This window comes from Phascolarctos cinereus, unplaced genomic scaffold, assembly GCF_003287225.1.
Source record: "Phascolarctos cinereus isolate Bilbo 61053 unplaced genomic scaffold, phaCin_HiC Scaffold_5;HRSCAF=322, whole genome shotgun sequence".
Classification (NCBI taxonomy): Eukaryota; Metazoa; Chordata; class Mammalia; order Diprotodontia; family Phascolarctidae; genus Phascolarctos; species Phascolarctos cinereus.
In genome coordinates, this window is record NW_027555958.1 from 229487365 (window position 1) to 229507342 (window position 19978).

Below are 19978 nucleotides of genomic sequence, written 5' to 3' on the forward strand. Positions count from 1 at the left end.
AAGGGAAATCTTGATAGTGATAGTGATATAAAAGAAAAAATCAATAAGCTGTTTGTTTTTTCCAGATGTATCAAAAAGACACTTCTGATCACTTTGAGCAATTGGAATGGCTCACATCGAGACATTGATTCTCTTACCTTGGCCCCTCTCCTGTGACCTAGAGTGCACATTTGTAAAGCCCAGCTGGCTAAGATTTACAAGTGCAGTTTGTATTGGAAGTCACAGGGCAAAGCTGCCTGACCCCATAAGGGTGTCCAACAGTGTGCCAAGCATATGGTGGATGCTCAAAGGATATTGATGGAGTTGATTTGAATGGCTTCTCTCCCTGGTAGCTTTGGCACTATGCTCTATACGTGTGGTCTCCAAAGTTAGGGGTTCTCCTAGCCATGGACTGGCCCCAAAGGCCATATGATCAACCAATAGCCAGGCCACATCTCACTCTTTTGGTGCTCATCTTCAACATAATCACATTATCCTCATCATACAACATTGCCCCCTCTCTTCCTCCATCTCTCCCAAACTCCAGCCAACTAGTTGCTACTCATAGCAGCTGCACCACTGGGAATATTTATTCTACTACACTCCTGCCTCCCAGATTACCTCCTGCCCATGGCATAACAGGCATCTGTTGGAGAGCAGGCTTTATAATTGAAGGTGGTGAGCCATAAGTAAGAGTCCCACCACTGCCTCTTCATGCTGAATGATACAGAATGAGTCCCACAGGATGTACAGGTATGGATGGCTTGTGATCTAGCTCAAAGACAGTACAGGCAGTGCAGAGAACAGGATAGAACACTGGGTTTGTAGGCAGGAAAATCTGGATTCAAATCCCACATCAGAAATTTAATAGCTGTGTAACCCTAGGCAAGGCATTTAACCTCTCTATGTTTTGGTATCCTTATCTATAAACGGAGGCTATGGAATTCAACGGCTTCTGATGTTCCTTCCATCTCTAAATCTATCATTCTATCATATCTCTTCATTTTATCTTCCCCTGCCAAACCTACCCATCTTTCAAACTTCTCTCTTAGTGTCAAGGATACCACCATCCTTCCAGCATCTAGGTTCTCTCAACCTGAGAACCATCTTTGACACCTCACTTTCCTTTTCACATATCCCATCAGTTTGCCAAATCTTGCTAGTTCTAGCTCTGTATTTCTCACATCTGTTCCCTTCTCTCTACTCAAAGTTCAGGTCCTCATAACTTTTCATCTGGACTTTTATTAATCAGTCAACAAACATTTGTTAAGCATCTCCTATGTGCCGGGCACAGGGCTAAGCACCGGGGAAACAAAGAAAGGTTAAGGACAATCTTTTCCCTCAAAGAGCTCACAGCTGAGGGAGACAATATGTGAACAACTACATGCAAACTAGGTACAAGATAAGTAGGAAATGATCAATGTAGAGAAGGCACTAGAATTGAGGAGCATAGGGGAAGGGCTACCTGTAGAAGGCAGGATTTTAGCTAAGACTCGAAGAAAGTCAGGAAAGCCAAGAAGCAGAGATGAGGAAAGAGCATTAGGCATTGTGGACAGTCAATAAAAATGTCCTGAATTGGGCAATGGAGAGTCTTCTATGAGGAACAGCAATAAACTAGTGTCACTAGACAGCAGAGAACATGGGGGACTGTAAGGTATTTATTGTTCAGTCATTTCAGTTACGTCCGACTCTTTGTGACCCATTTGGGGTTTTCTTGGGCAAAGATACTGGAGTGGTTTGCCATTTCATTTTATAGATGAAGAAACTGAGGCAAACAGTATTAAGTCACTTGCCCAGGGTCACACAGCTAAGTAAGTGTCTGAGGCCGGATGTGAACTCAGGAAGATGAGTCTTCCTGGCTCCAGGCCCAGCACTTTATGCACTATGGTGCCACCTAGCTCCCCCAGTGTAAGGCATAAGACAATTCATAAGGGACAGGTTATGAAGATCTTTGAATGTTATAAGGAAGATTTTATATTTGATCCTGGATATGAGAGGAAGCTGAGGGGAGGATGAACTAGAGTAGAGAGGAGTTTGTGGCACAAATACCAACTCACAAGCTATTTCAAGAGTTCAGCTGTGAGGCAACGAAGGCCTGAACCAGGGTGCTGACAGTGTCAGAGGAGAGAAGGGAGCATATGTAAGAGATGTTACGAAGGTAAAATTGACAAGCCCTGGTAACAGATTGCATATAGGAGGTGAGAGAGGGAGAAACCAAGATGACTCCTAGATTGCAAGCCTGGGGGACCAGGAGGATGGTAAATAAATCTCATTTATGTAGCACTTTAAGGTTTACAAAGTGCTTTGTCTGATACAGATATAGATATAAAATTTGGTCCACAGAAACCTTTTTACCCTGGAAGTTCACTCCATCCTGGACTTGGGGCCAGCCATGTCTTCCTTCCTCTCCATACTGCTCTCCTAACCCTCTGGACTTTCTCTACCCATACTCCTTTTCCATGCACCTTCACGTATTGCCTTCCCCCGTTAGAATATAAGCTAATTGAGGGCAAGTACTGTCTTTCTTTCTGTTTATATTTATATTCCTATTGCTCAACCCAGTTTCTTCCATCTGTAAAATAAAGACCACACTTAATGCTACCTACCTCACGGGATTCTTCTGAGGGCAGCACATTGTAACATAGAAAGGTGAACTATTTTTATTATGATGGATATAGGTTAATGAGAAAAAGAGGATGGGAAATCAAGAGTGAGGACCTTGAACTTGTGAGGCTGGCAGAGTTTCAGCTCTCTGGGGATTTTTTTTTAAAGGTCAAGAAAGTTTTGTGTCTCGGATGACAAAATGCACCCATGCCTCTGGAGACCTGGGGACTTACAAAATGCCATCCATCTCAAGGTCCCCTCTATCTAGAGGAGGCTGTGATCCTTGATATCGTAAGCCCCTCAACTTCTGATCCACAACAGGGCTGCTGGAGTGAAGAGTCACCTACTGGCAAAAGCTGAAAGTGAAGGGGCCCCACACGCAGGTGCAAGTCCTGAACCATGGTTGAGTTGGGGGAAGGGAGGGGAGTCCAGCTCTTGCCAAAAGAGACAAATATTGTTCTAACCCTAAATCCCGCCCTAACTGCCCAGGGCTCCCACTGAGGCCAGCAGGGAGGCAGGAGGTCAGGGTGGGTTTATACAGCTAAGTAGCTTTTTTCCTGCCCATAAGTTTCCATTTCTCTGATCCAGAAGCTGACTCTCCTTTCTCTCTCTCTCTCTCTCCATGGCCCTTGCTCTCCATGCCTGCAAGACAGAAAGGTTCTCTGCTCCTCTCTGCTCCTAGCTAAGCTTCCTAGGAACACAGGCTTATAGGTTTTGTTTTATTCATTTTTTTCGTGCATAGTGACACTGAGTTGGCCTATAAGGGCCATTCCATGGAACACACTCAGTTGCCACTTTTGGTTCTAGTTGACCGTATGGATTTGGGGGTCTGCTTCTGGTCATATATAACTTAGTGCTGAAGGTCTTACACTTTGAGAAGTTCTGTTATTGACTGCTAGAAGCACTCATGACTCTGGATGTATAAACTTGATCACCCTGTCACCCAGATTCTTCGTTTCTAGCTATGAATCATGTTGGGACTGTTTTAAGCTGCTTCCTGATAAAGGATCGGGGGAAAATGGAGGCTTGTCCTATCTGCACCCCTCCCTCCTGCCTCCATGCAAGCATGATCACATGGCAAAGTATATGTTCTACCCAGGCAAGCCTGAGCCTGGTTTGTAATGCTTCTTTTTTATTGGCTCTTTCCTGATTTTAGGTGAACAAATATCCATTTTGAACTGGACATGTCTCATTTGAGAGATCTGGAGGTCCCATTAGGTTGGAGTGAATGGTAGCCAGATGGCAACATCTCCAAGCAACTACTCTTGGAGAAGATGGCCATCAACAAGAGAATTAGCTGAAGCCTGGCTATTTTACCAGAAAACATGAACTAGGGGTTGTTTGGACAGTACAGAGCAAAGATGAAATGTAAAATACCATCAATCCTACAAACTACTTTGTGTTCTGATGAAATTTAGTCTAGTAGATTGTAATGCTAATTATAAGTTGTTACTGATGCTTGTTTTAGTCATTCTGCTAATACATGTAGTCAGTCTTTTATGGTAAACATTTCTTTCATACAAAGATAAAATAAATCACCTCTGCCATACCTGATTTGTATTGACAATGATTTTAATTTCCCCCCTTTTTGAGGAAACCATAGATGTGATACAAAACTTAAGGTAAAGTAAAATTGCCCCCAGCCCTGGGGTGAGAATTTAATGAGCTGGAGAGTATGAGAAAAGGGAGCCTCACTTAAGATAGTCTAAACCTTGTCCCAAACCCTTCTGAGACAGTCTAAACCTGGTCTAAACCACAAGTATGAGTACAGAACAGCGAGTGGAAGCAGAGCCCTGGCCCTTCAGGACCCCACATCTGTGGACCAGCAGTGGTTCCTCAAAATTAGAAATGTTTTATTGAGGCCGTCTGTTTTTGCATCACAATCATTTCCCTGGGTATTGACCACCACACCCAGCTGAACGCAACAAAGAAAAGCAGCAAAGTAAAACCTCTGATACAGTGACTATGACCCAATTTGACAGTGACAATCTCTGAAGTCTCTCACCTCTTTATCAAAAGGGAAGAGGTGAGTATGTACTCCAGAGCCAAGACTAGTCATTACAGTTACTCATGGTTTGGCTCCCTCATAGTGTGTCGGTTTGGTTTTTTTTCTTTTCCATTTACAATCATATCAATCATTTTTCTGGTTCTGCTTGTTTCATTCTGCATCAGTTCAAAAAAGTCTTCCCATGTTTCTCTCATTTCTTCATCATTTCTTGTGGTCCAATAATATCGCATTACATTTATATACCACAATTTGTTCATTCCCCAACTGATGGGAATCCATTTTGTTTTGAGTGGTTTTCCCACCAGAAAACACACACACACACACACACACACACACACACACACACACACACACACACACACACCCCTTGGTTTATATGGGGCCATTCTTTCTGTCTTTGACATCCTTGGGCTCTATGCCCAATAGTAGGATGGCTAGATCAAAGGGCATGAATAGTTTTGTAAATTTCATCCCATAATTCTAAATTATCTTCAAAAATAGATGGGCCAAGGGGCAGCTAGGTGGCACAGTGGATAGAGCACCAGCCCTGCAGTCAAGAAGACCTGAGTTCAAATCCAGCCTTAGGGCAAGTGACCCTGGGCAAGTCACTTAACCTCAATTGTCTCACAAACAAACAAATGAAAAAGAATAGTTGGACCATTCCAACAGTATTGGTTGTGTCATATTGCCCCTATACCCTTAATATTGACCATTCCCATCTTTTATGAGAGTAAAATGGAACATTAGTTATTATAATTTGCATTGCTATTACTATTAATGATTTAGATCACGCTTTCATCTGGTTGTTGACAGTTTGTAATTCCTTTCTTAAAACTGTTTGTAACATACAATCACATAGCTCTTGGATAGTCATTTTTGGTAGTACATGCATGTCAATTCACTGTACATATTGGGTATCAGACTTTTATCAAAGATAAGTGATAGAAGGATTTTTTGCCTACTCAACAATGTATTTTCTATTCCAGCAGCATTGCTTTCATTTAAACAAGAGCATTTTAATTTTATGTAATCAAAATAAGTTTTTATCTTTTATGATCTCTTCTCTCCTTATTTGGTTAAGAATTTTCCCCCAAGGCATAATTGTAAAAGGTACCTCATTCAGTTCTCTAAGTAGTTGTTTTTTTAAAAAATAATATAACATTTAATATTGAAGTGAAATATCCATTTGGAATCTAATATGATATATGATATAAGATGCTGGCCTAAATCTAATTTCTGTCAAACTGCTTTCCTATTTTCCCAGCAGTTTTTGTCAAATAGGGAATATCTGACTATTTCCCCAAGTAGTTTTTGTTTTGGGGATTATCACACACTTGGTTAATGTATTTAGTCATTTTTCACTCCTACTTTTTAAAGGAGTACAAGATTTAAAGCTGAATAGTACATTAAAGATCATCTAATCCAACCCTCTAATTTTACATGTGAGAAAACTAAGGCCCAAAAGGGGAAGTGACTTACCCAAGGTCACAGTCATGGGGGAATGCTGGTAAATGTTTAAGAACCAACTCTTTAAAAAGCAAATATATACAAAGCACATTTTAAAATTTTAATCTGCATTATTAACATTTTCTTGATCACTTTCTTAAATCTAGACAATCAACAAAACAATAAAGCCCTGTTTTATATAGTGTTTATCAATTCCTAAGGTGTGAATACTCAGACTGAAAATTGAATAATCAGCTCTTGAAAGCCAGTTCCAGCTGGCTTCAGCACACCCCTGGAGAGAGCTAGAGAGCTGACAAGTCTGAGATTCAAACCCAACTAGTCTGACTTAAAATCCAACATTCTTTCCACTGTACTAGACTAACTCTAGAGGGATAGGAAAGATTTCCAAGCCTGCAGATTTATTGGTTTGTCAGGGAGGCACCATAGTAGACAGAGCACTAGATTAGAGTCAGAAAGACCTGTGTTCAAATCTTGGCTCTGATTTACTTAGCTGTGTGATCCTGGATAATTTACTTAACCTGTCAGTCTCAATTTCTTTACAGAATAGGGATAAAAGTAACACAGTCTTTGTTTTCAGGATTGTTGTGAACAGCAAATGAGATAATACACAAAATTTATTAAAGACATATACATATATATAGCACTTTATAAGGGAGGGGGGTGGCGCATCTCCAGTCATCCTGTTCTGTACCTTGCCACTGGACTCAGAGATGGCTCCAGAGGAGAACTGAGGCTGGTGACTTTGAACAGCCCTACCTCACTTAAATCCAAATCACTTATATGTCATGGTATCCCCTATCTGATGTCATTATCCTCTTCAAGAACAAAGGACAAAAAACAACTTTATAACCTTAAAGCATTATGTAAAAGTTATCTATTGTTGACTATGATGACAATGATGATGATGATGATGGCAGTCTGGAGGGGGCAGACATGTCCTATGACCATACTGGTACAGCTAAAACTTTGGGGAGACCAAGTCATATAAATGGTAGACTACATGTGTTAGAAGCGATAGCTGCCATATAGATGAGACTAGTTTTTCCTTAAAAGGTATTGAAACTGTCCTCCAGATTTAACTGATTCAGGGGACTAAGGCCAATGATGTACCTTCCCGGGTCCTAATTACAAAAGTGAGCCCCTGAGGAGGCAGAAGTTGCTTCCTCTCAGGCTTAATGAACACACCAGCATGGCCAGTACAGGGAAATAGCACTATTAATCAATACTGTATCCTTGGTAAGTGTTCTTACATTATGGCTAACTTCCTTTTCTTAACTGCTAGATAATCCACCTATGAGTGTTCCATTTCATTCCAATTCCAGACTGGCCTGAATCAAGCCTAGTCCATATCAGCACTTTGTTGTTCCATCATTCAGTCAGGTCCAACTCTTCGTGACCCTGTGGACCATGGCATGCCAATGCTGTCTATGGGGTTTTCTTGGCAAAAATACTGGAGTGGTTTGCCATTTTTCCTTCTCCAGTGGATTAAGACAAACAGGTTAAGTGACTTAGAGGGTCACACAGCTAGTAAGTGACTGAAGCCAGATTTGAACTGAGGTCTTCCTAGCTCCAGGCCCAGAGCTCTAAATGCTGAGTTACCTAGCTGCCTCTATATCAGCACTACCTGAATCCAAATGGCTATTTGAATACATCTTGCTTTTTCATCTGGCATTGATGTCCCCATTCTAAATCTACTTGTGACCACTTTCCTACTTTCATGGATCTGAATGCTTAGTAGAAACCCTGGTAGTACTCCTTCCTAGCCCTTTGGTTTACACTTTTCTGGATCTTGATTTGGACCATGGTGCCTAAACATTAGCACATGGCAGTCCCTTCCTGAGTGGGTGGGATATGACAATGACACCCCAGGCAGGGATCTGTCCTTCTGTCAGCTGGTGGAAGTGTCAGCATGAATTGTACCCTGCAATACCTTTAAGCAACGGTGACCATCAGATGTCTACATTTGGACAAGACCAGTCCTAGTTCTTGATGTCCTTATACCAGGTGGACAGGTGTCCCAGGAATTGTCTCATGACAGTAATTGTTTCAGGGCCTAAGGGACCAGAATGTTGCTGGGAAAATCGGGAAGTCTTAATCCTTCCTCTGTGAATGACCAATCAACAGGTACTTACCAGGTGTGTCTCCTCTGTGCCCAGTATTTTGCTACACAAGTACTACAGAAAACAGAGCAATAGCCTTAGCCCAGTTTTTCCCATCCCTCACTTTAGGGACCAGGTGACTTCAGGAAAAAGGAGAAAATGAAACTGCCAACTGGGCTAAAAAAAAAAAAAGACAAGACAAGAAAAGAAAAAGCTATGTATCACATATACACAAGACAGCATGTATGCGGTCAGTGGGAAAGCCTGGGGTTGGCAGATAGCCCAGGAACAAAAGGCCTCCCTTCCTTCATCCACACATAGCCCACTCAGGCTTCATATTGCCCATTTGTGACATCTCCTTTTTCCCCCTCTTCACAGCTGCCTTGGATAGTCCTTTTAAAGAGACCATCTGTAAAGAAGTGGCACACAAAGGGATTTTGAGAAGAGCCCAAGATAAGATGGGTCCCCATGCATATCATCTTTGCCCTAAAGGAGCTCACAATCTGACTGGGAAAGCAGAAGGAATACACAGCAAACAAGAAGAACAAGAGATAAACTGAGGACTACTGACTATAACTGGAGCCAAAGTTCATAGAACAGGAGCGTCCAGTGGATTGGGGTAGTCATAGGATTTAGAGCTGAAAGGGTCTTTAAAGACTATCTAGTTCAACCCCCTCATTCATATCTGGGGAAGCTGAGGTGCAGAGATGTTAAGAGATTTACCCACAGTCACAGATCTCATAAAGAGTCAGAGGAGACCTTCATGGAAGAGATGAGACTAAACTTGTCTAGGGAGTAAAATTTAGACAAATGGAGGAAAGGATGCTAAGATCAGTGGCCTAGTCCTAGCTGAAGCAAGATGCCATAAGCCTTCTGCTTCCTAGGCCTCATATGACTGGCCCATCAACTTAAGAGAAAAAGTAAATTTGTTCGTAGCAGGGTAGAGCACTTCCAAAGCATGTAGGAAATGTCCAAGAGGACAGGACACAGGCCTAAGCCTTGGAAAGAGCAGGTAGGACAAGGTTCCGCTCTTTCCTCCCCGTGAGGTTGTCCTCAACCCAGAGGATTCTCTTGGGTATCCCAGACCAGGAGCACCAGGTTTGCCCTTTTGAGCCCTAATAGACCTCACACTGAGCATCCAGCCAGAGATGGGAGCCATCTGGCCACAGCAGTGGGAGGTGGAAAGCCCAGCTGTGCTCCTGTCCACCCCTGCTTCTGACCGAGGCTCAGGGGTTTCTCCATCCCCTAGGGGTTGGAGGGGGAGGGGGAGGGGGAACAGAGGAAAACATTGGGGAAGTGGGGCAGCTGGGATACTCCACTCTGTGGGTGGTCAGAGGTTCCCTCTGTGATAGCCACACCAGCAGCCAGTCCTAGAGGTTTGGGTGGGGGAGGGTTGCTGTGTTGCAATCTTGGCGCTCAGCAGCTGGAAGGGAAGTCAAGCTGAGGACTAATAATATAGGGCCCAGTCCTGGGACTAGGAATGGGGTGAATCGACCAGCCAGGAAGAAGGATGCTGTAACCATTGACCAATAACAGGGGTTTTGCCATCTGGGTTAGTGTGTGCTGAAGGGATCCTGTTGATCCAGGAATGACCTTCCCCCACTCAGCTACCTCCTTCCCTCCCTTCCTCCAAGGTCCTCCATCGATGTGGTATAATGGAAACAGCTCAAGTTTTAGACTGAGAGAACATGAGTTCACATCCTGCCTCTGACACCGACTACCTGAGTGACCTTGGGCAAATCCATTAACCTCCTTGGGCCTCTGTTTCCTCAACTGTAAAGTGAAAGGTTCAACTGGATAGCCTCTGAGGTCCCTTCCAGCTGTGGCTCTGAGGCTACGATACCTCCCCAGTTCCTTCTCTTTACCCACCAGCACCCCACCTTTCTCTTACAACAGAGATAATCAAAATTCCCCATAGTGTACAGGATTTCCACAGGGAAATGACTCTTATTACAGGGTCTCAAGACTTTTACATTCTGTCTCTGATAGTGAGTATGGGTTGCATTGAGCTAGCCTAGTTCTCTCTTGTGGCCAACAGCAAGTGTGTCAGATATGTATGGTTACAGATGTAGTCTGTAGCCAGGGACAGAAATAGACCCACCTGGCCTGAGCCTGAATAGAAACAGAACCTGTGATCCTGAACTCATTAGTACCACACTCTAACAGGGGGAATAATTGGTGTGGTTAACCCTCAGGCTACTCAGAGTTTCCTGCTCAAGACTAGCCTAGAGGCAGAAAAGCACCTAATCATTTTCCTGATCTCTTTGTCCTTGAAGGACACTACTAAAAATCCTTCCAAATGGGTTGAAACCCAGAACAACCCAGAACACAAGGGAGTTCCCAACCTGGGCTGAATCATAGGATTCTGAGCTAGAAGGGACCCTAGAGATCATCTAATCCAAATTTCTCAATTCAAAGATGTAGAAATTTATACCCCAAGAGATTAAGGACTTGCCTAAGGTTATACTGGGGCAGCTAGGTGGCACAGTGGAGAGAGTGCTGGGCCTGAAGTCTGAAGACTCAGGTCTTCCTGAGTTCAAATCATACTTACTAGCTAGATGACCCTGGGCAAGTCACTTAACCTTGTTGGCCTCAATTTCCTCATCTGTAAAATGAGCTGGAGAAGGAAATGGTAAACTGCTCCAGTATCTTTGCCAAGAAAACCCCAAATGGGATCACAAAAAGTTGGACACGACTGAGCAACAAGGTTATGTAAGTAATTAATAGGATTCAAATCAAAGACCTCAGATTCAAAAGCCAATCTACTTTCCTCCTTGAGTCTGGCTGAAGTAGAATCCAGCAAAACTGTTAAAAAAAAAACTTACAAAAGACTTAATAGCACTCTTCAAGTACCTGAAAGGCTGTGGTGTAGAAGAGGGATCCAATTTATTCTGCTAGCCCCAGAACTAGAGGATTCCCCAAAACTAGGGAATTACAGGAAGACAGAGTTCATCTCAACATAAGAAGAAACCTTTCAACAAATAGTGTTGTCCAAATATAGAATGGGTTACCTTGGGAATTAGTAAGTTCCCCATTGCTGGAGGTCTTCACAATAAAGACCAGATGCTATAGAGACTTTTTTTTGCTCAGGAAGGAGTTTAACTAGATCACAGAATAAAACCAGGAATATTTGAGTGAAAGTTGCAAAGAGGCCAATTTAGGTTTGATATTGGAAAAAATTTTCTAATTAGAATTGGGATGGGCTTCCTGGAGAGGTGGTGAGTTCTCCCCATTTGCTGGGTATGTTATAGGAGGGATTCTTTTCAGATATGGGTTGAATTAGATGGCCACTAAGGTCCCTTTCACTCACTCTATGATAAAGAGCTAGAAGGGAACTCGGAGATCATCTAGCATAACCTCCTCATTTTACAGAACTTACTGAGGCTAAGAGAGGGGAAAATCACTTGCCCAAGGTCATGCAACTAGTAACTAACCCGGTCCTCTGACTCCAGACCCAGTGATCTTTCCATGACACTGTGAAGTCCCCTCTGACTCAAAGTCTATGATTACATTCATCAAAACTCCTCATTTTATAGATAAGACAAATGAGGCCCAGAGAGGTGAGGTGACTTTTCTGTAATCACATTATAAGTCATTTATAAACTCATACATGGTGGAGCCAAATCCTAAAACCCAGGTCTTTTCACTCCTGTGCAGTGTTTGTTTTTGGTTTTTCTCCCATTCTCCATACTGATTCTATGAAATATTTTCAGGCAAGGCTGACCAGTTCTACTAAATTGAGCTAGGCTTTTGTGGGACCAGGAATATTTAAGAAAGAAGAGGGAGAGCTAAGAGGATACCAGAAAGTAGAACTGAGCCACAGTACTGCAAGTCAAAAGAAGGCTTACTAGAACCAGCAGGACTCTGGAGAGATGAGGATTTCCCTGACCCCTCCCTGTATGACCATGAGACTCCAGGGGCTGTTCCACACCCCAATGACATATATACCCCTTTCCCTCCACCCCAAGCTGCCCTAGCCCCTGACATGTATGTGATGTTAATGCTTGCTTCTTTGTGTGTTTGTTGTCTGTTTGCTCTTTTCTTTCTGTCATCTGTGGGTCCTTTATGAGTCCATCAGTCTCTGGGTACCCCTTGAGGCTCTCTTATATTGCCCATTCCCTCTCTAAAGCACTCAGTCCAGGACCACACATAGAATACCACATCAAGGCTTTTGAAGAGGAAGAAGCTGATCCAGGCCCAGAGTTTCAAGGAGTTTCTGTTTCTAGGCACCTCTTACTGTTGGTCACAAAGTCCAATACAAGTTAAGAAAAGGAAAGAAAAGGAAGAAGGGAAGGAGGCCAGGAAAGGTAAGCAGAGACCAGGAGTTTACTCAGAACCGAGCCACTTCTCTTTCTTTTTTTCCCATACCCCCATTATCTAACAGAGTCATCAGGAGGTTCTGGGAAAGGGGAATCTCTCTCAGTCCTTACTGGGGTATGTCTCTGCCATGTCTGTCCTCCTTTTCAGAGGGCAGAGAACAGCGATGACCTAAATGAATCCCTGAAAACTCTATTCTCTACCCTTATCTGCTGGGTTGTGTCCCAGTGGGTCCAGGAGGATCTTCTGTCCACCCTGCTATTGTGGTCATTACCATCACCATCACCATCACCAGCAGCAGCAGCAATAACACCAAGTCATACAATCTGGAGTTGGAAGGAACCTTTGAGATCAATTAATTCATTCATTTCATTTTATAGATGAAGAAACTAACTGAGGTTCAGAAGCCAAATGATTTACCCAAAGTGGCACAGGTAAGTAGCAAGCTCATCATCTTAGCTCACAATTTATGTAGAGATTTTTATCGTTTTCCAAAGCAATGTTCATACATTTTTCTCACTCAGTCCTCCAAACAACTCTATAAGGTAGGTGCTATCATTTTCCTCATCTTACAGAGAAAAAAATTGAGGCTCACAGGGGTTAAGTGAATGGTCCAGGGTCACTAAGCCAGTGTCTGAGGCAGGATTCAAACCCAGGTCTACCTGATTTGAAGTCCAATACTCTATCCACTCTTCACTATGTCACACCCCAAGCTTTAAAAGGTTTATGAAACCAACTCTGGAAGTGAGTGGAACTCGGCATAGAATGAGCTAGCAACAAAAAGCCCAAGCCCAGGAGAGAGAGATTGGGAGGAGACTCCCAGGTTGAGGCAAACACATAGACAGAGACAGTCACAAAGCAGACAATTAATGAACTCCAAATTTATACTATTAATAAACAGGAAATAAATAGATAGGATTAAATATTTACATTATGTATGGGCTAAAGGGTAAGTACATTCAGAGTGGGGTGGAGGTAGGGGTAGAGCAAACTGGGAAAGGAAGGTTAAATGTTGAAGCAGCATGGAATCGGGGTCCTTAGAAGTTTCCATTTTAACCAAGGGCAGGAAAAAAAGGGGAAACCCCTTGGAGGCAGAGAGTAGCTTCTTCAAGAGACTGTGACAGTTCTATTCACCCACCCCTTTGTTTACCCTAAGAGGCTGGAATAAAACGTAATCAAATTATGACTTGTTATTCTAACAGGAAAATAGCTACTTTCATTGGGAAAGGCAGGGAGCCTGGAAAAGGGGAAACAAGTTGTTTTCCAACCTATTGTTTGTTTGTCTTACTCTCCAGATCCCTCTGTCCCCAAGCCCTTTCCCTCCCTTTCTGCCCTCCCCTCTTTTGGCCTCTCTCTGCCTCTCTTCCCTGGCGCTAGCTCCCTTCCCCATCATAGGCTCTGCAGGCTGGCCAACCATTCTGCTTTTAAGGCTCCCGTCTCTTTGAGGACCAGAGCCTCCTTGCCTTGACTGAAGTGGCCGGGTCCAGGTGGGAAGAGAGACATTCCTGCCCATTCCTATCTGGCCCCACTGCAACAAAGTTTTCCCAACCCTCCTCCTCCCCCCCATTCAGCTAAGAGGTTTAAAAAAAACCCCACAAGTTCTAGGAATCAGGGTACTTACCTCTAAACTCGAATTGTCCCTCATTCCCATTCCCCTGACTCAATGTGTATGACCCTAGTCAAGTCACTGAACTGCTCTGGACCTTGGTGTCCTGAACCATAAATGTTGAAATCTTCATCCTTGTCCCTCCCTACCTCCCAAGGATGGCCTAGGGAAGAAACGAGATCATTTTGGTGAATGTTCTTTGAGTTCTTTGGAGGAGGGATAGGAAAGAAATATAACAAAACCTCCAAGTTCATGCTTCACATTTCCCCTACAAGCCACTCCTGATGTGGAATGCCATCCACCACATACTGAGCTCACTGAGCAATTCCAGAGATCAATGTGAGGATGACAGCCTCCAAGTAGAGGGGATCCCCAAATCACAGAATCACAGACTTTCAGGTAAGGGATTTAGGTCATCTAATCCAACCATTGTGATATGGTGGAGGCGGGGAAAGCTGGATTCCGACCCAGATGATCAGGGTTTTGAATCACAGTTTTGCCACTTACTAGCTGTGTGGCCTCAGGCAAACCTGGGCCTCAGTTTCTTCTTCTATAAAATGAGGTGGTTGGACCAGATGGTCTCTGAGATCCCCATCCAGCTCTACATTTATGATTAATGACTTTAAGAATCCTCTCTACTACATCTAAGTTAGCTGTTAGTCAAATTCCTCTTGAAGTCTTCCAGTAACGGAGAGTACATCACTTCCCAAGCCAGCTCATTCCATCATAGGGAGAGATGACTGGGAGAGGACATCTCATCCCTCCCCTTGACTCCTTAGAAAATACCTAAGGCCCCCAGAGAGAAACAAACCCCTCACAGTGAACAATATAGATCCTATTTTCAAGGCTAAAGATAGCCTAAGAAGGGAAAATAGATAATTCCTACTTTCTTACTGTTCCCACCACTTTCCAATGACCCCCAAAAGGAGTCAACCCAGAGAACTTTACAACATTTCCTCCCCACTGGTTCTCACATTCAGTGGCCGGAGCAGCCCTTGGTGATAAACGTATCTGAGTTTCCTCAAGAATTAGAAGGAAACTGTGATTAAAGAGGGGAATGTGGCATTTTTCCAGACATGGAGTTATGACAGAGCGCATAAACACACACACACACACAATCATGTGGGCATGCCCAACCCACACATAGGCAAATGCTGGGCTGCATTCTTTTGTTATTAATATCCTTGGTAATAAATCACCCTAGGACTTCAGAATCATAACTTACCCAGATCTTATAGAGAAAGGGAAGGAAAATGTGAATTAAAGTAACCTTACCCCTGCTAGGGCTCCTGAATTCAGTGAGATGAAAGCCCCACCTCTCTTAAAAGATAGTCCAAAAGGCACCAGTGGGCCCACAAAAAGAATCCAGTTAATGTCCCTCAACAATGAGATAATGGTGGGGTCCCAGTGGATCCTAGCCTATATTTTTGTCTCATTCCCACTACAGCTCCCCCTGCCCCCATTAACTCAGTCACAGAAGGAAGCACGTAACTCTTTCCAACCACAGGAGTCAGAAGAATAATAAAGCTGGAAGGACGCTTTGGCATAATCTAGCCCAACCAATCATTCCATTTTACAGCTAAGCAAATGGAGGCCCAAAGAGGTAAAATGAGTTACCCAACATAATCCAGGGGTGAGTCATAGTCAGGACTGTGGCCTAGTGTTCCAAATTCTCAAATCAGTCTTCTTTCTTCTACCCTGCACTCATGGGGACAAACAGGAAAGCAACCCTAAGCAAAAGTCAATAAGAAACCTTTACTAGAGTCACTCACAAGTTCCTGAGATTTCCTCTTGCTGATTTAGACACATATCTGAGAGTTCTGCTTCACATGAAATTTTCCTGGTGTCCATGGCCCTCCACAGAAATGCTGGGTCCTTAGAGGAGAGCCTGGAAGTTCCTCTCCTGACTCAGCCTGCAAGTACGACGAGGTCTTTGAGCAGAGTGTTCAGCTCTTAAGCTCAGCTCCTCCTCACAAGGCAGTCCCACCAGGTTACCCCTTTGGGTGTTGGTCACACCCAGAACACAGAGGACATCCAGAAAGAGAAGGTTCCTTGAGTCAACTCAAAGAGAGACACACCCCTCTCCAGCCTTTGGAATTTTCATTTCATACAATCATAAAATGTGACTGCTGAAAGAAAATTAACTCAGGCCTCTCGTTTTACAGTCATTTCCTTCTGGAACGAACCAGAAAGAAGTCAAACCCAAGAACCTTATTCCAATTCCTTCATCCCATACTGACTCCCTACCACATGCCTCAGAGTAGCTTTTTCAAAGTTTCTCCTCTGTCCTCAAGCCCCCGATGACCTCCCATCTTTTTTTTTTAAGCAAACATCCTTGCCACCCTCTTCACTGAGAAGATGGAGACCATCTTTTGAGAGTTCCTTATCTTCCCTCTTCTACACTTCAAAAACCCTTCTATATCTTCACTCATCCTCTCCTCCCCTCCAGTCTCAGAGGATGAGGTGGGCCTTTTCCTTGCCAAAGCTAACCCAACACTCTACTTATGCCCTTGATTCTGCCTTTTCTTGTCTTCTCTGGAATCCTGCTGCATTGACTATTCTCTCCCCCCACCTCCTCTCTCTGTCTGTCTCTCTGTCTCTCTTTCTCTCTGTCTCTGTCTCTGTCTCCTCCCCACCCCCTTCCCCACCTACAAATATACTTAGGTCTTCCCTATCCCTGAAAAAACAACAACCACCACAACCATTTTCCTTGATCTGTCAATTCTTCAAGTCAACTTCCTATATGTGTCCCGCCCTTCATCACCAAACTCCACAGAGTAACCAAGCCTCATTCCCTCCACTCTTCAATCCCATGCAATATGGCTTCTATACATACCACTCCACTAAAGTTGTTCTCCCCAAGATCAACAATTCAATTCAATTCAATAGGCATCTACTATGTGTAGATTATATTATGCTATGTGCTGGGAGAGAGTGAAATTCTAGATAAGATATAATTCTTGCCTTTATGGATACAGTACCTACCACCCAGTAAATAATAATGGCACATTTATATACCACTCTATGGTTGATAAATTGCTTTAAATATTATTTCATTTGATAATTACCTCTTGTAGTTTTGTAGTTGTAAGGCTGTAAATCCTTAAACATCAAGATCTCAGTAAAAAGATGAGCTTACTCACCAGATCCAATGGTCTTATATTAGGCTTCATACTCCTTGACCTTAATAAATATAGTGGTATAGTGGACAACAAAATAGACATGGAGTCAGGAAGATGGATTCAAATCCAGCCTCAGACATTAGCTGTGTGACCCTGGACAAGTCACTTCATTTCTATCTGCCTCAGTTTATTCATCTGTAAAATGGGAATTACAATAGCACCTACCTCCCAGGGATGCTATGAGGATAAAATGGGATAACATTTTTTCCTTTGCAAACTTTAAAATGCTATATAAATGCTAGTTATTATCATTACCATCACTATCTTTGTTATTATGATAGAAAACAAGAGTTGTGCTAAATGACCTCTGAGGTACCTTCCAACTCTAAATCTTTGATCCTGTGACACTGTTGACCACTCACTCCATTTGACACTCTCTCCTCCCTTGGCTTCTATACTACTTTTTCCTCATCTTCCTCCTACCTGTCTGACTATTCCTTTCTAGCCTCTACTGGTTTATCTTCCTTCCTCCAGCTCCCTGATTGTGCCCATCTATGGAGGTTCTCTCTGGAGGAACATTTCTCTTCCATCTCTATGCTATCTCCTTTGATGATCTTACCTTCTTACAAGCCTTATCAGGTCTATGCAGGTGACTTCCAAATCTACACATACTTGGCTCTCCTGAGTTCCACTTCCACACTTCCAACTGCGTACTGAGCATTTCCACCCCAATATGTCAATATCTCAAAATCAACATATTCAAAGTTGAATTCCTCCTCCCCCAAAACCTGCTTTTGTCTCAACTTTCCTATTTCTCTTGATGACACTACTATCTTCCACACCTCTCAGCTTCAAAACCCTGGAGCCATCTTTGACTTTCCCCATTCCCTCACCCCCTACATCCAATAAACTTCTTCTATCAGTTCCAGTTCTACAATCCTTATCTACTGTAGCCCTCCATTTCTTTACTGTCAGACTATCACAACTTTAGATCAGGTACTCACCTTTCAACTGAACCTGATAATAAATAGCTAGTGAAATCTAGGCTATATTAAATGAGTATAGTGTCCGAAACGAAGGAAATAGCAGTCCCTCAGTACACACTTTCCCCCAAGGTAGACAATATCTGGAATACTGCGTTCCATTCTAGAAACTGGGTGCTTTCCACAGTGCCTGGCACATAGCAAGAGCTTAATAAAATACTATCTGATTGACTGATATTGACAAGCTAGAGATTGGCTGGAGGAGGGAAAACAGTGATGAAAGTCCACAAGACCAAATCATATGACTGATCCATTGTCCAAAGGGCAATCAAACTGTGCATACTCTGATCCAACAATACCACTACTAGGTCTGTATCCCAAAGAGAACATAAAAAAGGGAAAAGGACCTACATGCACAAAAATATTTATAGCAGCTCTTTTTGCGGTGGCAAAAAAAATTGGAAACTCAGGGGATGCCCATCAATTGGGGAATGGCTAAACAAGGTGTGGTGCATGAATGTAATGGAATACTATTGTGCAATAAGAAATGATGAGCAGGTAGATTTCAGAAAAAACCTGGAAAGACTTACATGAACTAATGCAAAGTGAAATGAGCAGAACCAAGAAAATATTATACACAGCAACCACAACATCGTGTAATGATTGACTGTAAATGACTTAGTTCCTCTCAGCAAAACAATGAGCCAAGACAATTCCAAAGTACTCATGACAAAATTGCTATCCACATCCAAAGAAAGAACTGATAGACTCTGAATGCAGATAGAAGCATACCATTTTCACTTTTTTTGTGTGTGTGTTTTTTCCTTTTGGTCAGTTTCTTCTTTCATGACATGACTAATATGGAAATATGTTTTACACAATTGTATATATGTAATTTATATCAAATTGTTAACCATTTTAGGAGGAGGAGAGGGAAAAAAGGGAGGGAGAAAAATTTGGAACTCAAAATTTTGTAAAAATGAATGTTAAAAATTGTCCTTATGTATAATTGGGGGAAAAAAGGATCATATCATATGAAGATCCATTGAAAGAACTAGGGATGTATAACCTAGAGAAAAAAAGACTGAAGGAAGAGGTAAGGACATGAGAGCTTTCTTCAAATATCTGAGGGTCTTTCATATAGAAAAGGGATTAGGCTTGTTCTGCTCAGTTCCAGAGAAAGGAACCAGATACTAGTGAAGCTACAGAGATGCAGATTTAGTCTTAATATAAGCAAAAAACTTTCTAACAATTAGATGGTGCATTGCTGGATCTGGAATCAGGAAGACCTGAGTTCAAATTTGACCTCAGACACTTAACTTACTATGTGATCTGGACAAATCACTTAACCTTCATCTACTTCAGTTTCCTTAACTGCAAAGGGAGGATAATAGCACCAACCTCCCAGGGTTATTGTAAAGATAAAAATAAGTTAATATTTATAAAGTTAGTTACAAACTTTAAAGTACTACATAAATTATTCTATATTCATATAGAATAGTAACAGTAATATTGATTAATTAATATTACTAATATATTGATATTTATAAAATATTTCCAAATATTAAAATACTATATAAATTATTAACAATTATTATTAACAATTCAAGCAATCCTAAAGAAAGGTCTAATAAAGACCAAAATATTTATAACAGCTCTTTTTGTAGCAGAAAAGAACTGGTAACAAAGCATATTCCCATAGATTAGAGAATAGCTAAACAAGCTAAACAAAAATGTAATGGAATGTTATGGGGCTAAAAGAAATGGTAACTATAAAGAATACAAGAAGGCAC